The 16,086-nt window shown below is 51.4% G+C and overlaps 1 pseudogene; it reads right to left on the reverse strand.

The window, feature by feature from the left end:
• Nucleotides 1-227: 227 nt before the first annotated feature.
• Nucleotides 228-15,480, reverse strand: LOC142297190 (ubiquitin-like modifier-activating enzyme 1 pseudogene; annotated as a pseudogene).
• Nucleotides 15,481-16,086: the final 606 nt, after the last annotated feature.

Raw genomic sequence — 16,086 nt, forward strand, 5'->3', positions numbered from 1 at the left:
GCCTTGGAACAAGGATAGCAATATTTTCTTTAATAAATATATATATATAAAAAAACCCATTTAGCGCTGGTTCTTTGTGGATTTTTTGTATAAAATCCCTTATATAACTTATTAAAACCTGGCTAAGTAAAGGGGTGTCTTTGCCAATAGAACCAAGCTGCAAGAATACAGCAGGTTTTTTTCAGGGTTAAGCGCTGCCATTTGCCTGCAGGCATTTTAGAATAAAGCTATATCTGGCTGTTCCTCGGCCCTCGGGTCACTGGCACGGTCGGGATGTTGTAAGTTGTGGGCAAGGCAAGAATAATAGAAAATATCGCTGTCTGGCTCCCCATGCGGTCAGGTCCGAGCACAGGACTCTCCAGCTCAATTCTTCGCAGCCAATAACCCTTCCCCCTACAGATCGCTCTCATGCGGCAGAAGGGTTAAAGCAAACTGGTGCACTAAACGACTAACGGTACAAATACATGGAGCGGGAAAGGTCATCGGCGGCTGGAGCCCCCGAGAAAGAAAGAGCCCCCCCAAGAGACCGGACACGTCCGGGGGTGGGGGGGCTGGAGTGCGAGTGAGGGGACGGGTCAGCTGGATTTAGGAGAATGCTCACAAACCTCACATGGTACCAGACGGGTGATGGGATTACGTTACAATGAGATTCGTGCACCCCCCTTATGTCGGGGTCTCTTCACCGCACTCGAGGGTTAATAGCAGTAGAAGAGTCAGACTTTACAATTCCTAATTTATTTATTATTTTCAGTGATTCTGTATAGCGCCCCTCCCCCATCTCCTGTGCCCTTTTCCAATCTGCTCCAGAAAACCCCCTCTTTTCCCCCAGTGTGCATTGTAGCTGGAGATCTGGCGGAAGCTCAGCGGATGGTGTAGCGGACGTAGGGGACCTCCACATCCTCGCCGTCATCGTCGTTGCAGCAGAGCTCAAACACCAGAGCCTTTACGTGTTTCCCGATCTTCTTTTTGGACACTTTCGTGACAATTTCGGTCATCGGGATTTCAAGCCGCTCCTTCAGCTTGGCCGCTTGCATGAAGAAGGAGTAGAGCATGGAAACTCCTTGTGACAACATGGTGATCTCCAGCTTGTGTTCTCTCTTAAAGTAGTCCAAGAAGTGTTTGAGCGTCATCTCCTCCCCGTTCTCCTGCACGCCCTTCACTTCAAACCGGTCCCAGAGAGTCCAGTCATGCTCGTAGTACTTGTGCTTCGGCGCTGCGATGGGCTCGGAGAAGCCGAAGAACGGGAGGGCCAGGTTCATGAAGCCGTTCTTAAAGGAGTCAATCTTCTTGTGTCCCTGAACGATCTTGTAGAGCTCCAAGCACACGAGGCCGACCACAGCCGCCGTGGTGGTAGCGATCGCCGGAATGATCTTCCCTGCGATCAGCTTACTCTTGTGACGGTCCGCTGGTGGGATGTCATAATTTTCAGCTCGCAGGTTAGAAGCAGCCACAATGAAGTCCATGTGAAAGTTCGTGTCATCGTCCTTTTCAAAGTCAATAGTAAACATTTTGAAGCTGGCGAGGCTTTCTGGCGTGGGGAGACTGTGCTTCAGCTCCTCCAGGCGACTGTCATCTAAGGAAGCGTGTGCGTTCTGCATCTCTTGGTCCGATACGTGGATTTTCACTCCGGACTTGGGGGTGAATTCTGCCACTCTGATAGATTTGAGGATTTCTATGACCGCGGCTCTGTCCGTGGATCCGGCGATACCGTAGGATTGTGCAAAGAGGTTAGCAGCAGCGATGATATAATCCAAGTGCAAGGGCGTGTTCCCATCGAAGGTCAGCGGGTGAGGACATCTTTTGGGGCCGGACCAGAAGGGTGCACCAGAAGAGGTCAGCTGCTCCGAGGGGAAGTTGTGCAGCAGCTGCCGGATGTTGTTGGAGTACTGGGTGTGCCAGTGGTTACAGGCCCACGACACGCAGTCCGTCCAGCTCTTGGGCCGGTCATTTATGAGGCTTTTGTACACGGCTTCGATCACCTCCAGAGGCTGGGACCCGGGCAGCTTCAGTGTCCGCTCCATGAATTTTGGATTCGTTAAATACTGGTTGACATTTTCCGCCGGCTGCTTGAAAAGTCCCTCGAATTCATCCCGGGCCCACTGTAAGGTGTGCTCGATGGCGTTGGGGAAGTTTTTCAGGGTACAGATGGGTATGGACTTTTCGGGGGGGGTCTTGGCTGGAGCTGTAGGACTCTGTGAGGAAAGGAATCACCACTTGGACGTTCCCTTTGGTTCCCAAGGTTCCGGATTCCAGAAGGGGCTTCCGGTAGTACACGCAGCGGCGGTCCATGTACATCCTAGCGTCCACGTTGTCAAGTGCATTGGCCACGCCATCAAGTGCTTCGAAGAAATCATCATCGTAGACCTTCTCGGTGTCGGTGCCCACGCGGTTCTGGTGCCCGGTGACGTTCACGCTCGGGTTCATCTGTTTCACCGCAGCGGCCGCCGTCTCAGATTTCATTTTCGTTACATCCCAGGGTCTGAAGAGGAACTGTCTGTTCAGGTTGGACTTCTCGATGGTGTCCATGTCCGTCACGATGACCTCGCCGCCATCTCCTGCCCCCAAGCCGATCATGGCAAAGTTTTTCAGCAGTTCACAGCCAATGGCGCCAGCACCAACCAGAAAGTATTTCTGTTTGCCAATTTTCTCCTGAAATTCGGATCCAAACACAGCGATTTGCCCATCATAACGCGACTTCCTAGGACTGCAACTCTCCTCGCTCAGCAGGGAATCCTCGTTTTCTTCCGGCATGCACTCAATGGCGTCAAAGTACAACCACTGCATGACTGGCATAAACTTCCCCCACAAAGCCTTCATGGCTTCCTGCGCCGCTAACCCCCCAATGAAAGCATTAACAGGGGCGAGGTTTCCAGTGGCCTGGAAGGAGAGCTTCTTCAGGACGCTTTCTTTCACTTCCTCCTGCTTTGCGGACCCCGACAACTTCTCATTGATCTCTTTGGTAAGGGCCAGCAACTCCGTAGCATCAGCCTCATTGCGTGGCTTGGGGAGCCGTCCGTTCTTCTTCTGGAAGGCATGCAGACCCTGGAAGCCCAAGTGCAGCTGACATGGATGGTCGAACTTGGCAAAGTCTGAAATAATGAACTCCGGCTCCTGGAGAGACTCTCTGATGGGTTTAAAGCTGATTTTTTTCGGCATTTTTACTTGGCTGACGATGCCCCCGCGGACGTAGTCTGAGAACTTGGTTGTGTCACAGATGCTGAAGGTGTAGGGTCCTAGTACTTTGATTTCCACCGGATCGGCGTTGTTCAGCTCTGTCATGCCTTGTAACTCGGTGAAGGTCACATAATCGCCGCTTTCGAAGCCGTGACGAGCCTCATCCAGGCAGGTGACCACTCCAGAGCCATCCTTTGTAATCATTGAGATCATGGCACTTAAGGGCTGTTCTCCGTTGGGGTCCAGTACGACCATCTCGTCCCCAAAGTCGCAGAACAGTTGCCCGAACAGACCCCGCGCGTCGGCCACGATGAACTTTACGTTGTGGCCGTGGCAGAAGTCGCCCACTCGTAGCTGCTCGTCCAGGGTCGAATCGGTCAGAATCGCGAACTGGAAGCTGGAGAGGAAGTCATCAGTCAGGGGGCTGCTGGAGGCGCATACAGGCACATAGGTGTTCAGCTCGGCCAGGTTTCCTCCTTCTTAATGCTTTGCCAGGCCTTTACAGCCGCAGCCTTCAGGTCTTGCTTGTTTGTGGGTCTTTCCGTCTTAAGTCTGGATTTGAGCAAGTGAAATGCATGCTCAATTGGGTTAAGATCTGGTGATTGACTTGGCCATTGCAGAATGTTCCACTTTTTTGCACTCATGAACTCCTGGGTAGCTTTGGCTGTATGCTTGGGGTCATTGTCCATCTGTACTATGAAGCGCCGTCTGATCAACTTTGCGGCATTTGGCTGAATCTGGGCTGAAAGTATATCCCGGTACACTTCAGAATTCATCCGGCTACTCTTGTCTGCTGTTATGTCATCAATAAACACAAGTGACCCAGTGCCATTGAAAGCCATGCATGCCCATGCCATCACGTTGCCTCCACCATGTTTTACAGAGGATGTGGTGTGCCTTGGATCATGTGCCGTTCCCTTTCTTCTCCAAACTTTTTTCTTCCCATCATTCTGGTACAGGTTGATCTTTGTCTCATCTGTCCATAGAATACTTTTCCAGAACTGAGCTGGCTTCATGAGGTGTTTTTCAGCAAATTTAACTCTGGCCTGTCTATTTTTGGAATTGATGAATGGTTTGCATCTAGATGTGAACCCTTTGTATTTACTTTCATGGAGTCTTCTCTTTACTGTTGACTTAGAGACAGATACACCTACTTCACTGAGAGTGTTCTGGACTTCAGTTGATGTTGTGAACGGGTTCTTCTTTACCAAAGAAAGTATGCGGCGATCATCCACCACTGTTGTCATCCGTGGACGCCCAGGCCTTTTTGAGTTCCCAAGCTCACCAGTCAATTCCTTTTTTCTCAGAATGTACCTGACTGTTGATTTTGCTACTCCAAGCATGTCTGCTATCTCTCTGATGGATTTTTTCTTTTTTTTCAGCCTCAGGATGTTCTGCTTCACCTCAATTGAGAGTTCCTTAGACCGCATGTTGTCTGGTCACAGCAACAGCTTCCAAATGCAAAACCACACACCTGTAATCAACCCCAGACCTTTTAACTACTTCATTGATTACAGGTTAACGAGGGAGACGCCTTCAGAGTTATTTGCAGCCCTTAGAGTCCCTTGTCCAATTACTTTTGGTCCCTTTAAAAAGAGGAGGCTATGCATTACAGAGCTATGATTCCTAAACCCTTTCTCCGATTTGGATGTGAAAACTCTCATATTGCAGCTGGGAGTGTGCACTTTCAGCCCATATTATATATATATAATTGTATTTCTGAACATGTTTTTGTAAACAGCTAAAATAACAAAACTTGTGTCACTGTCCAAATATTTCTGGACCTAACTACATATATATATATATATAAGACCCAACATGAACCTCTGTGGCACTCCACTGGTAACTAAAACCCCTATTAATTTTTTCTTTATAACAATTTGGGTTTATGCAACAGCTGTTTCAGTTTCATATATCTAATAACTGAGGGACTGAGTAATATTTCTGGATTAAAATGAGGTTTATTGTACGAACAGAAAATGTGCAATCTGCATTTAAACAAAATTTGACCGGTGCAAAAGTATGGGCACCTCAACATAAAAGTGACATTAATATTTTGTAGATCCTCCTTTTGTAAAAATAACAGCCTCTAGTCGCTTCCTGTAGCTTTTAATGAGTTCCTGGATCCTGGATGAAGGTATATTTGACCATTCCTGATTACAAAACAATTCCCGTTCAGTTAAGTTTGATGGTCTCCGAGCATGGACAACATACTTCAAATCATCCCACAGATGTTCAATGATATTCAGGTCTGGGGACTGGGATGGCCATTCCAGAACATTGTAATTGTTCCTCTGCATGAATGCCTGAGTAGATTTGGAGAGGTGTTTTGGATCATTGTTTGGCTGAAATATCCATCCCCTGCGTAACTTCAACTTCGTCACTGATTCTTGCACATTATTGTCAAGAATCTGCTGATATTGTGTTGAATCCATGCGACCCTCAACTTTAACAAGATTCCCGGTGCCGGCATTGGCCACACAGCCCCAAAGCATGATGGAACCTCCACCAAATTTTACTGTGAGTAGCAAGTGCTTTTCTTGGAATGCCGTGTTTTTTTGCCTCCATGCATAACGCCTTTTTTTTATGACCAAACAACTCAATCTTTGTTTCATCAGTCCACAGGACCTTCTTCCAAAATGTAACTGGCTTGTCCAAATGTGCTTTTGCATACCTCAGGTGACTCTGTTTGGGGCGTGCTTGCAGAAACGGCTTCTTTTGCATCACTCTCCTATACAGCTTCTCCTTGTGCAACGTGCGCTGTATTGTTGACCGATGCACATTGACACCATCTGTAGCAAGATGATGCTGCAGGTCTTTGGAGGTAGTCTGTGGATTGTCCTTGACTGTTCTCATCATTCTTCTTCTCTGCCTTTCTGATATTTTTCTTGGCCTGCCACTTCTGGGCTTAACACGAACTGTACCTGTGTTCTTCCATTTCCTTACTATGTTCCTCACAGTGGAAACTGGCAGTTTAAATCTCTGAGACAACTTTTTGTATCCTTCCCCGAACAACTATGTTGAATACAGACACATCCCCTTAGGGATGGGGTCACACACAAACATCCCTTAGTGATGGGGTCACACACAAATATCCCTTAGTGATGGGGTCACACACAAACATCCCTTAGTGATGGGATCCCACACACATCCCCTTAGTGATGGGGTCCCACACACATCCCTTAGTGATGGGGTCACAGACACATATGCCCTTAGTAATAGGGTCACACACACATCCCTTAGTGATGGAGTCACATACACATCCCTTTAGAACTGGACACACACACACACACACACACACACATCCCCTTGGTGATGGGGGTCACACACAGACATCCCTCAGTAATGGGGTCGCAGACACATCTCCTCAGAACAGAACACACATCCTTTTAGTGCTGGGCTCACAAACACAAATGCCCTTTGTATTAGGGTCAAACACACACATCCCCTTGGTGATGGGCTCACACACACACATCTTCGTAATGCTGGGGTCGCACACAAATATCCCCTTAAAACTGGGTTCACATCTTTTTTGTGCTGGGTTCATAAACATTCCATTACTGCTGAGAGCACACACACATCCCCTTAAAACTGGGGTCACACACAAACATCCCTTAGTGATTGGGTCACACACAAACATCCCTTAGTGATGGGGTCACACACAGACATCCCTTAGTGATGGGGTCACACACAAACATCCCTTAGTGATGGGGTCACACACAAACATCCCTTAGTGATGGGGTCACACACAAACATCCCTTGGTGATGGGGTCACACAGACACATCCCTTAGTGATGGGGTCACACACAAACATACCTTAGTGATGGGGTCACACACAGACATCCCTTAGTGATGGGGTCACACACAAACATACCTTAGTGATGGGGTCACACACAAACATCCCTTAGGGGCACTTTGCACACTACGACATCGCAAGCCGATGCTGCGATGCCGAGCGCGATAGTCCCCGCCCCTGTCACAACTGCGATATCCTTGTGATAGCTGCCGTAGCGAACATTATCGCTACGGCAGCTTCACATGCACTCGCCTGTCCTGCGACCGTCGCTCTGGCCGACGACCCGCCTCCTTATTAAGGGGGCGGGTCATATGGCGTCACTGTGACGTCACACGGCAGGCGGCCAATAGGAGCGGAGGGGCGGAGATGAGCGGGATGTAAACATCCCGCCCACCTCTTTCCTTCCGCATATCCTACGGGAGCCGCGGTGACGCCGGTAGGAGATGTTCCTCGCTCCTGCGGCTTCATACACAGCGATGTGTGCTGCCGCAGGAGCGAGGAACAACATCGGACCGTCGCGTCAGCGTAATCATGGATTACGCCGACGCTGCACCGATGATACGATTACGACGCTTTTGCGCTCGTTAATCGTATCATCGAGCCTTTACACACTACGATGTCGCATGCGATGCCGGAAGTGCGTCACTTTCAATTTGACCCCACCGACATCGCACCTGCGATGTTGTAGTGTGCAAAGCCCGCCTTAGTGATGGGGTCACACACAAACATCCCTTAGTGATGGGGTCACACACAAACATCCCTTAGTGATGGGGTCACACACAAACATCCCTTAGTGATGGGGTCACACATAAACATCCCTTAGTGATGGGGTCACACACAAACATCCCTTAGTGATGGGGTCACACACAAACATCCCTTAGTGATGGGGTCACACACAAACATCCCTTAGTGATGGGATCCCACACACATCCCCTTAGTGATGGGGTCCCACACACATCCCTTAGTGATGGGGTCACAGACACATATACCCTTAGTAATAGGGTCACACACACATCCCTTAGTGATGGGGTCACATACACATCCCTTTAGAACTGGACACACACACACACACACACACATCCCCTTGGTGATGGGGGTCACACAGACATCCCTCAGTAATGGGGTCGCAGACACATCTCCTCAGAACAGAACACATCCTTTTAGTGCTGGGCTCACAAACACAAATGCCCTTTGTATTAGGGTCAAACACACACATCCCCTTGGTGATGGGCTCACACACACACACATCTTCGTAATGCTGGGGTCGCACACAAATATCCCCTTAAAACTGGGTTCACATCTTTTTAGTGCTGGATTCATAAACATTCCATTACTGCTGAGAGCACACACACATCCCCTTAAAACTGGGGTCACACACAAACATCCCTTAGTGATGGTGTTGTCGCGGGTGGAGGAGGGGATGCTGCGCTCGTCCACTGCTCGGGTCCGGCCGCTACTGCGGCTGCTCGGTGGTGGCTCGAGCGGTGGGCCGGATCCCGGGGACTCGAGCGGCACTCCTCTCCCGTGAGTGAAAAGGGTGGGGATTGATTGTGGGGATTGGATATTGTCCGTGACGCCACCCACGGTTGTGGTGATATTGGTGACATCACCACTGCTCTGGACGGGGATCCCGGGAGCGATGACAGGGAGCAGCCTGGATGTTAGTTCTCCCCTCCGTGGGTAGGGGGTTGGTTGTCCCGGGGCCCGGTGAGGTGGTAGGGATGGGATGGCAGGCGGGTTACAGGGCCTGGTGAGGTGCAGGGTCGCGGGGGCAGCGCTGTGCCGCACGGCACTGTGGTACTCACTCAGCCAATGATGAGGACACGGTTCTCGGTAAAACACACGGCTGGATGGACGGGTCCCACAGATGGCTGCGGTGTTTCTCCTCCCGGCAGGTTGATGGTGACTGCCTTTCCATGCACCTGTGTAACGTGTATGGTCCCAATGGGTTCCCACCGGTAACCCGCTCCCCAGCTTGGATGGGTGCTGAAAGAGCCAATTTTGCCCGTAGGCTCTGGCCCTGGGAACTTTAGCCTTGGCGGTGACTGTGTTTACTTCTCTCGGTTGGACGGATGCCTTCAGACGGGACTTAGCTGCTGGGAAACCCAGGAGGTTCCCTTCGCTAACGGATTTGGCAAATTCACGGCGACTCCTAGCCTTGCCGGGGTCCGTAAGCCCCTGCTGGATGGTGCTGGCTTCTCTTCGCTCCCCGATTCGGTACTGGCGGGCCACCGCACGTCCCCGGTCCTTACGGTTCGCTCCAATCAGCCTCTCCTGCAGACGGTCACCACCGTCTGCCAATCTTGCTGTATGTGCCCGGGCCACGCACCCGGACACAGTCAGGCTGCTCCTCTGCCCCTTCACTTCTCCAACTCCAAAACTCATCTCCCTACCTTTCCCGCCTCCAGAACTGTGAACTCCTCGGTAGGCGGGACCAACCGCCTGGCCCACCCCCTGGTGTGGACATCAGCCCCTGGAGGGAGGCAACAAGGATTTGTGTTTGACCTAGGTGTGCCTAGCCGGGGTGTGGGGTGTGTTGTTGCAGTACCTGTGACGACCTGGCTTGTCCAGGGCGCCACATTCCCCCTTAGTAAAATGCAGACCATCCGCGGGCTGCCCGTCCATCACCGGTTTTATTTTTGTTTAACTGTAGGAAAAGGGGTAAAACACGTACAAACATTAAAACATAAGCTTTTGCATCAATCTTCCCATAACGGGAGGTATGGTACTTAAACGTTGCAAACGGTAACGGCTTCCGCTCTTCTCCCACCCAAACAACCTGGCCCTGATGCTGCCCCTAAGAAGTGGGCAACACCCCTTGACCCCAGTCCATCACCAGGCTGCCCGAGCGGGTTCTGTCTCTTTCAGGGGACCCGCGTCCATGGGGACCCCTGAACCCCCGGAGGATCGCCACCGGTTACAGTAGTGGCGGGCCTGGGCCATCCCTTTCTTCCAGGCCCATCCTCCCAAATCAGCCTCTCCGGAGGCGGCAACGGTGTCAAGCCAACACATTTTTATTTACATTCCACTAAGTTTGTGGTTGCCCTGCAAGTTCTCGGGCTTGTCCGTAAGACGTTCGTTACGCAAGGATTGCAGACAGTCCCTACGGGGACAACAGTTGCCGGCAACGGCCGGTTCAATCAACGTGTCAATCTGGTTACTTCTTCAGGTGATTCACTTATCATTCAAAACTTTTAAACTGGTGGTCCCAACGGGGACAACTTGCAGCGGGGCCCCGCTGCCATCACTCTGACCCTTCCGCTGAGGTGGCCTCATCCTCTGCTACTAACATTTCGAACATGCAGTGACAGGCCTGTTGGGAGAGGGGTGCCCGGTATCCATTTCCAACGGTGTGCGGGCTATAGAAAACCACCGTCCTTCCCTCGTAGCGGAGACGCTCACTCGCCTTCTCGAACGCAGCGGTGGGCTCGGCTTTGGTACGGGTCTCAAAGGCAGTCTGTAGCATCTCAAAGATGGTGGCTACAGAGGACCGGTCCCCCTCGGCCCAGGTCTCCGCCTCCTGCTCAGCTGTGCCGGTTTGCTGCCCCAGCACTACCGCTGCACGTTGCTTATCAGTTAGGGGGTACAGTTCTAATAGCGGGCTAAGCTTCTTTCGGAAGACCTGCAACGCATCAGGTTTCCCATCGTACTGCGGCAGCCAGGTAGCTCCGGGCACGTAGGGCAAGGAGAACGGCATCACCTGAGCGAGAGCTGGGGCCGCGGCACCTCCTGCCAGTGCTGCCGGGACCTGGGCGGGCCCATTCCCATCCGCGGGTGCCACCGCGGCTGCGACCGCCGCTCCTCCAGCGGCTCCGTCGGGCGCAGACATCTTGTTTCTGTCCCCCTTAGTCTTTTTCCGGCTCCCCCTCTACAGGGGCGGGGTTTCAGTTCTCGCGCCTCCACTACTCAGGAAGACGCTCGAGCAGGGACTTTTCGCGCCCAAAATGGCGGCTTCTCAAGATTTTCAGCCGGACACCTGCGGTGGTCACAAGGCGCACCTCTACCAGACGGCAGAGCGGTAAGATCCTGTTCGTGACACCAAGTTGTCGCGGGCGGAGGAGGGGATGCTGCGCTCACCTACTGCTCGGGTCCGGCTGCTGCTGCTGCTCGGTGGTGGCTCGAGCGGTGGGCCGGATCCCGGGGACTCGAGCGGCACTCCTCGCCCGTGAGTGAAAGGGGGTGGTGTGGTTTGGGGATATTGTCCGTGACGCCACCCACGGTTGTGGTGAGGTTGTGACACCACCGCTGCTCTGGACGGGGATCCCGGGAGCGATGACAGGGAGCAGCTTGTATGTTGGTTCTCCCCTCCGTGGGTAGGGGGGGTTGGTTGGCCCGGGGCCCCGGTGAGGGTTAAGGATGACAGGCAGATTACGGGGTCTGGTGAGGTGCAGTGTCGCGGGGGCAGCGCTGTGCCGCACGGCACGGTGGTACTCACTCAGCCAATGAATAATGCAAAGTCTCCGGTAAAACAAACGGCTGGATGGACGGGTCCCACAGACTGCTGCGGTGGTTCTCCTCCCGGTAGGTTGATGGTGACTGCCTTTCCCTGCACCTGTGTTGTGTTTACGGTTCCAATGGCTTCCCACCGGTAACCCGCTCCCCAGCTTGGATGGATGCTGAAGGAGCCCCTTTTGCCCGCAGGCTCTGGCCCTGGGAACTGTAGCCTTGGCGGTGACTGTGTTTCCCTTCACTGTGTGAGCTGTTGCCTTCAATCGGGTCTTGACTGCTGGGAAACCCCGGAGGTTCCCTTCGCTAACGGATTTGACCAGTTTTACGGCGACTCCTAGCCTGGTCGGAGTCCGTAGGCCCTGCCGAATGGTGCTGGCTTCTCTTCGCTCCCCGATCCGGTACCGGCGGGCCACCGCCCGTCCCCGGTCCTTATGGTTCGCTCCAATCAGCCTCTCCTGCAGACGGTCACCACCGTCTGCCAACCTTGCTGTATGTGCACGGGCCACGCACCCGGACACAGTCAGGCTGCTCCTCTACCCCTTCACTTCTCCAACTCCAAAACTCATCTCCCTACCTTTCCCGCCTCCAGGACTGTGAACTCCTCGGTGGGCGGGACCAACCGCCGGCCCACCCCCTGGTGTGGACATCAGCCCCTGGAGGGAGGCAACAAGGATTTGTGTTTGACCTAGGTGTGCCTAGCCGGGGTGTGGGGTGTGTTGCTGCAGTACCTGTGACGTCCTGGCTTGTCCAGGGCGCCACACATACACACATCCCTTAGTGATGGGGTCACATACACATCCCCTTAGAACTGGACCCACACACACATCCCCTTGGTGATGGGGTCACATACAGACATCCCTCAGTAATGGGGTCGCAGACACATCTCCTCAAAACAGAACACACATCCTTTTAGTGCTGGGCTCACAAACACAAATGCCCTTTGCATTAGGGTCAAACACACACATCCCCTTAGTGATAGGCTCACACACACATCCCCTTGGTGATGGGCTCACACACACATCCCCTTAGAACTGAGGTCATACATATCTTCGTAGTTCTGGGGTCGCACACAAATATCCTCTTAAAACTGGGTTCACATCTTTTTAGTGCTGGGTTCATAAACATTCCATTACTGCTGAGGGCACACACATCCCCTTAAAACTGGGGTCACACACAAACATCCCTTAGTGATGGGGTCACACACAGACATCCCTTAGTGATGGGGTCACACACAAACATCCCTTAGTGATGGGGTCACACACAAACATCCCTTAGTGATGGGGTCACACACAAACATCCCTTAGTGATGGGGTCACACATAAACATCCATTAGTAATGGGGTCACACACAGACACATCCCCTTAGTGATGGGGTCACACACAGACATATCCCCTTAGTGATGGGGTCACACACAGACACATCCCCTTAGTGATGGGGTCACACACAGACATCCCTTAGTGATGGGGTCACACACAAACATCCCTTAGTGATGGGGTCACACACAAACATCCCTTAGTGATGGGGTCACACACAAACATCCCTTAGTGATGGGGTCACACACAAACATCCATTAGTGATGGGGTCACACACAGACACATCCCCTTGGTGATGGCGTCACACACAGACATATCCCCTTAGTGATGGGGTCACACACAGACACATCCCCTTAGTGATGGGGTCACACACAGACACATCCCCTTAGTGATGGGGTCACACACAGACACATCCCCTTAGTGATGGGGTCACACACAGACACATCCCCTTAGTGATGGGGTCACACACAGACACATCCCCTTAGTGATGGGGTCACACACAGACACATCCCCTTAGTGATGGGGTCACACACAGACACATCCCCTTAGGGATGGGGTCACACACAAACGTCCCTTAGTGATGGGGTCACACACAAACATCCCTTAGTAATGGGGTCACACACAAACATCCCTTAGTGATGGAGTCACACAAAACATCCCTTAGTGATGGGGTCACACACAAACATCCCTTAGTGATGGGCTCACACACACACATCCCCTTGGTGATGGGCTCACACACACACATCCCCTTAGAACTGAGGTCATACACATCCCTCGTAGTGCTGGGGTCCCACACAAATATCCCCTTAAAACTGGGTTCACATCTTTTTAGTGCTGGGTTCATAAACATTCCCTTACTGCTGAGGGCACACACACATCCCCTTAAAACTGGGGTCACACACAAACATCCCTTAGTGATGGGGTCACACACAAACATCCCTTAGTGATGGGGTCACACACAAACATCCCTTAGTAATGGGGTCACACGCAAACATCCCTTAGTGATGGGGTCACACACATACATCCCTTAGTGATGGGGTCACACACACACACAAACATATCCCCTTAGAACTGGAGTCACATACATCCCCTTAGAATTGGGGTATCACACACACATCCCCTTAGTAATGGGGTCACACACACAAGTCCTTAGTGATGGGGTCCCACACATACATTCCTTAGTGATGGGGTCACAAACACACATCACTTAGTGATGGGGTTACACACACACAAACCCCTTTAGTGATGGGTTTGCAGACACACATCCCCTTAGAACTGGACACACAAACATCCTTTTAGTGCTGGGCTCACAAACACACATGCCCTTAGTAATAGGGTCACACACACATCCCCTTAAAAATGGGGGTCGCACACACACATCTCCTTATTGATGGGGGTCACACACATCCCTGTTATGATCCGGAACCATGGAAGATCACAATAGATCATTGTCAAAAAAGGTGACAAGAGCATTGGCAACTAATCTGGCCGCAAACCCTTACTAACCATCAACACTAGAAGTAGCTGAGGGGTGAACTAACATCCTATGCACCGCGAACCCAGCCGGAGAACTAGCTATCCTAAAGGAAGGAAGGATTAATAACTCTCTACTTCAGAAATAGACCGCAAAAGGTATAGCAAGCCCCCCCCATTCAAAGACTACGGTGATATAGGAACATACAATACACAGATGGATGATAGGATTAGCAAAGGTGAGGCCCCACTGACTAAATAGGAAAGGACAGGAAAGGGGCTGATGGTGGCCAGAGAAAAACCCTACAAAAATCCAAATACCTGATAGTACAAAAAGTCCTCAGAACGCACGATCTGAACTCCGTCCTATATCAGGCGCTCTTGTCAAACCAATGAACAGAAAACAGGAAAAGTTTCAAATTCAAGAAGCAACAAACACATGGACTTATAGGAGCAAAACTCCAAACATAGCTGCAGGGAGCTTCCCAGCAAAGCAACAAAGAGGGAAGATTCCTGCATGCAAAGGAATGGACAAAAACCACAGTAAATGACAAACCCAGATAAGAACAAAAGAACAAAATAACATAAGAAAGAACCAAGCACTTATCTGTGGTCACACACAAACATCCCTTAGTGATGGGGTCACACACACATCCCCTTAGAACTGGGGTCAAATACACATCCACTTAGTGATGGGGTCACACACACACACACATTTCCTTAGTCATGGGGTCACACACACATATCCCCTTAATGAAGGTCACACACACATTTCCTTAGTGATGGGGGTCACACATACACATCCTTTCAGTGCTGGACTCACAAACACACATGCCCTTAGTAATAGGGTCACACACACATCCTCTTAATACTGGGGTCGCACACACACACACACATCCCCTTAGTGATGGGGTCACACACACATCCACTTAGAACTGGGGTTAACACATCCTCTTAGTGATGGGGTCACACACATACACATCCCCTTAGTGATGGGGTCACAGACACACATCCTCTTCGAACTGGACACACACACACACATCCTTTTAGTAATGGGCTCACAAACACACATGCCTTTAGTAATAGGGTCACACACACATATCCCCTTAGTAATGGGATCACACACACATCCCCTTAGTGATGTGGTCACACACAAACATCCCCTTAGTGATGAAGTCACACACACATCCCCTTAGAACTGGGGTCAAATACACATCCCCTTAGTGATGGGGTTACACACAAACATCACTTACTGATGGGGTCGAAGGCACACATCCTCTTCGAACTGGACACACACATCTTTTTAGTGCTGGGCTCACAAACACACATGCCCTTAGTAATAAAAACACACACACATCCCCTTAGTGATGGGGGTCACACACAAATATCCCTTAATGATGGGGTCACACACACATCCCCTTAAGGCCCCGTCACACTAAGCAACATCGCTAGCAACATCGCTGGTAACGAACAACTTTTGTGACGTTGCTAGCGATGTTGCTGTGTGTGACATCCAGCAACAACCTGGCCCCTGCTGTGAGGTCGTTGGTTGTTGCTGAATGTCCTGGGCCATTTTTTAGTTGTTGCTGTCCTGCTGTGAAGCACAGATCGCTGTGTGTGACAGCGAGACAGCAACAACTAATGTGCAGTGAGCAGGGAGCCGGCTTCTGCGGAGGCTGGTAACTAATGTAAACATCGGGTAACCAAGAAGCCCTGTCCTTGGTTACCCGATATTTACCTTTGATACCAGCCTCCTCCGCTCTCACTGCCTGTGCTGCCGGCTCCTGCTCTGTGCACATGTAGCTGCAGCACACATCAGGTAATTAACCCGATGTGTGCTGTAACTAGGAGAGCAAGGAGCCAGCACTAAGCAGTATGCGC

This window comes from Anomaloglossus baeobatrachus, chromosome 3 (genome assembly GCF_048569485.1).
Source record: "Anomaloglossus baeobatrachus isolate aAnoBae1 chromosome 3, aAnoBae1.hap1, whole genome shotgun sequence".
In the NCBI taxonomy this organism is placed as follows: Eukaryota; Metazoa; Chordata; class Amphibia; order Anura; family Aromobatidae; genus Anomaloglossus; species Anomaloglossus baeobatrachus.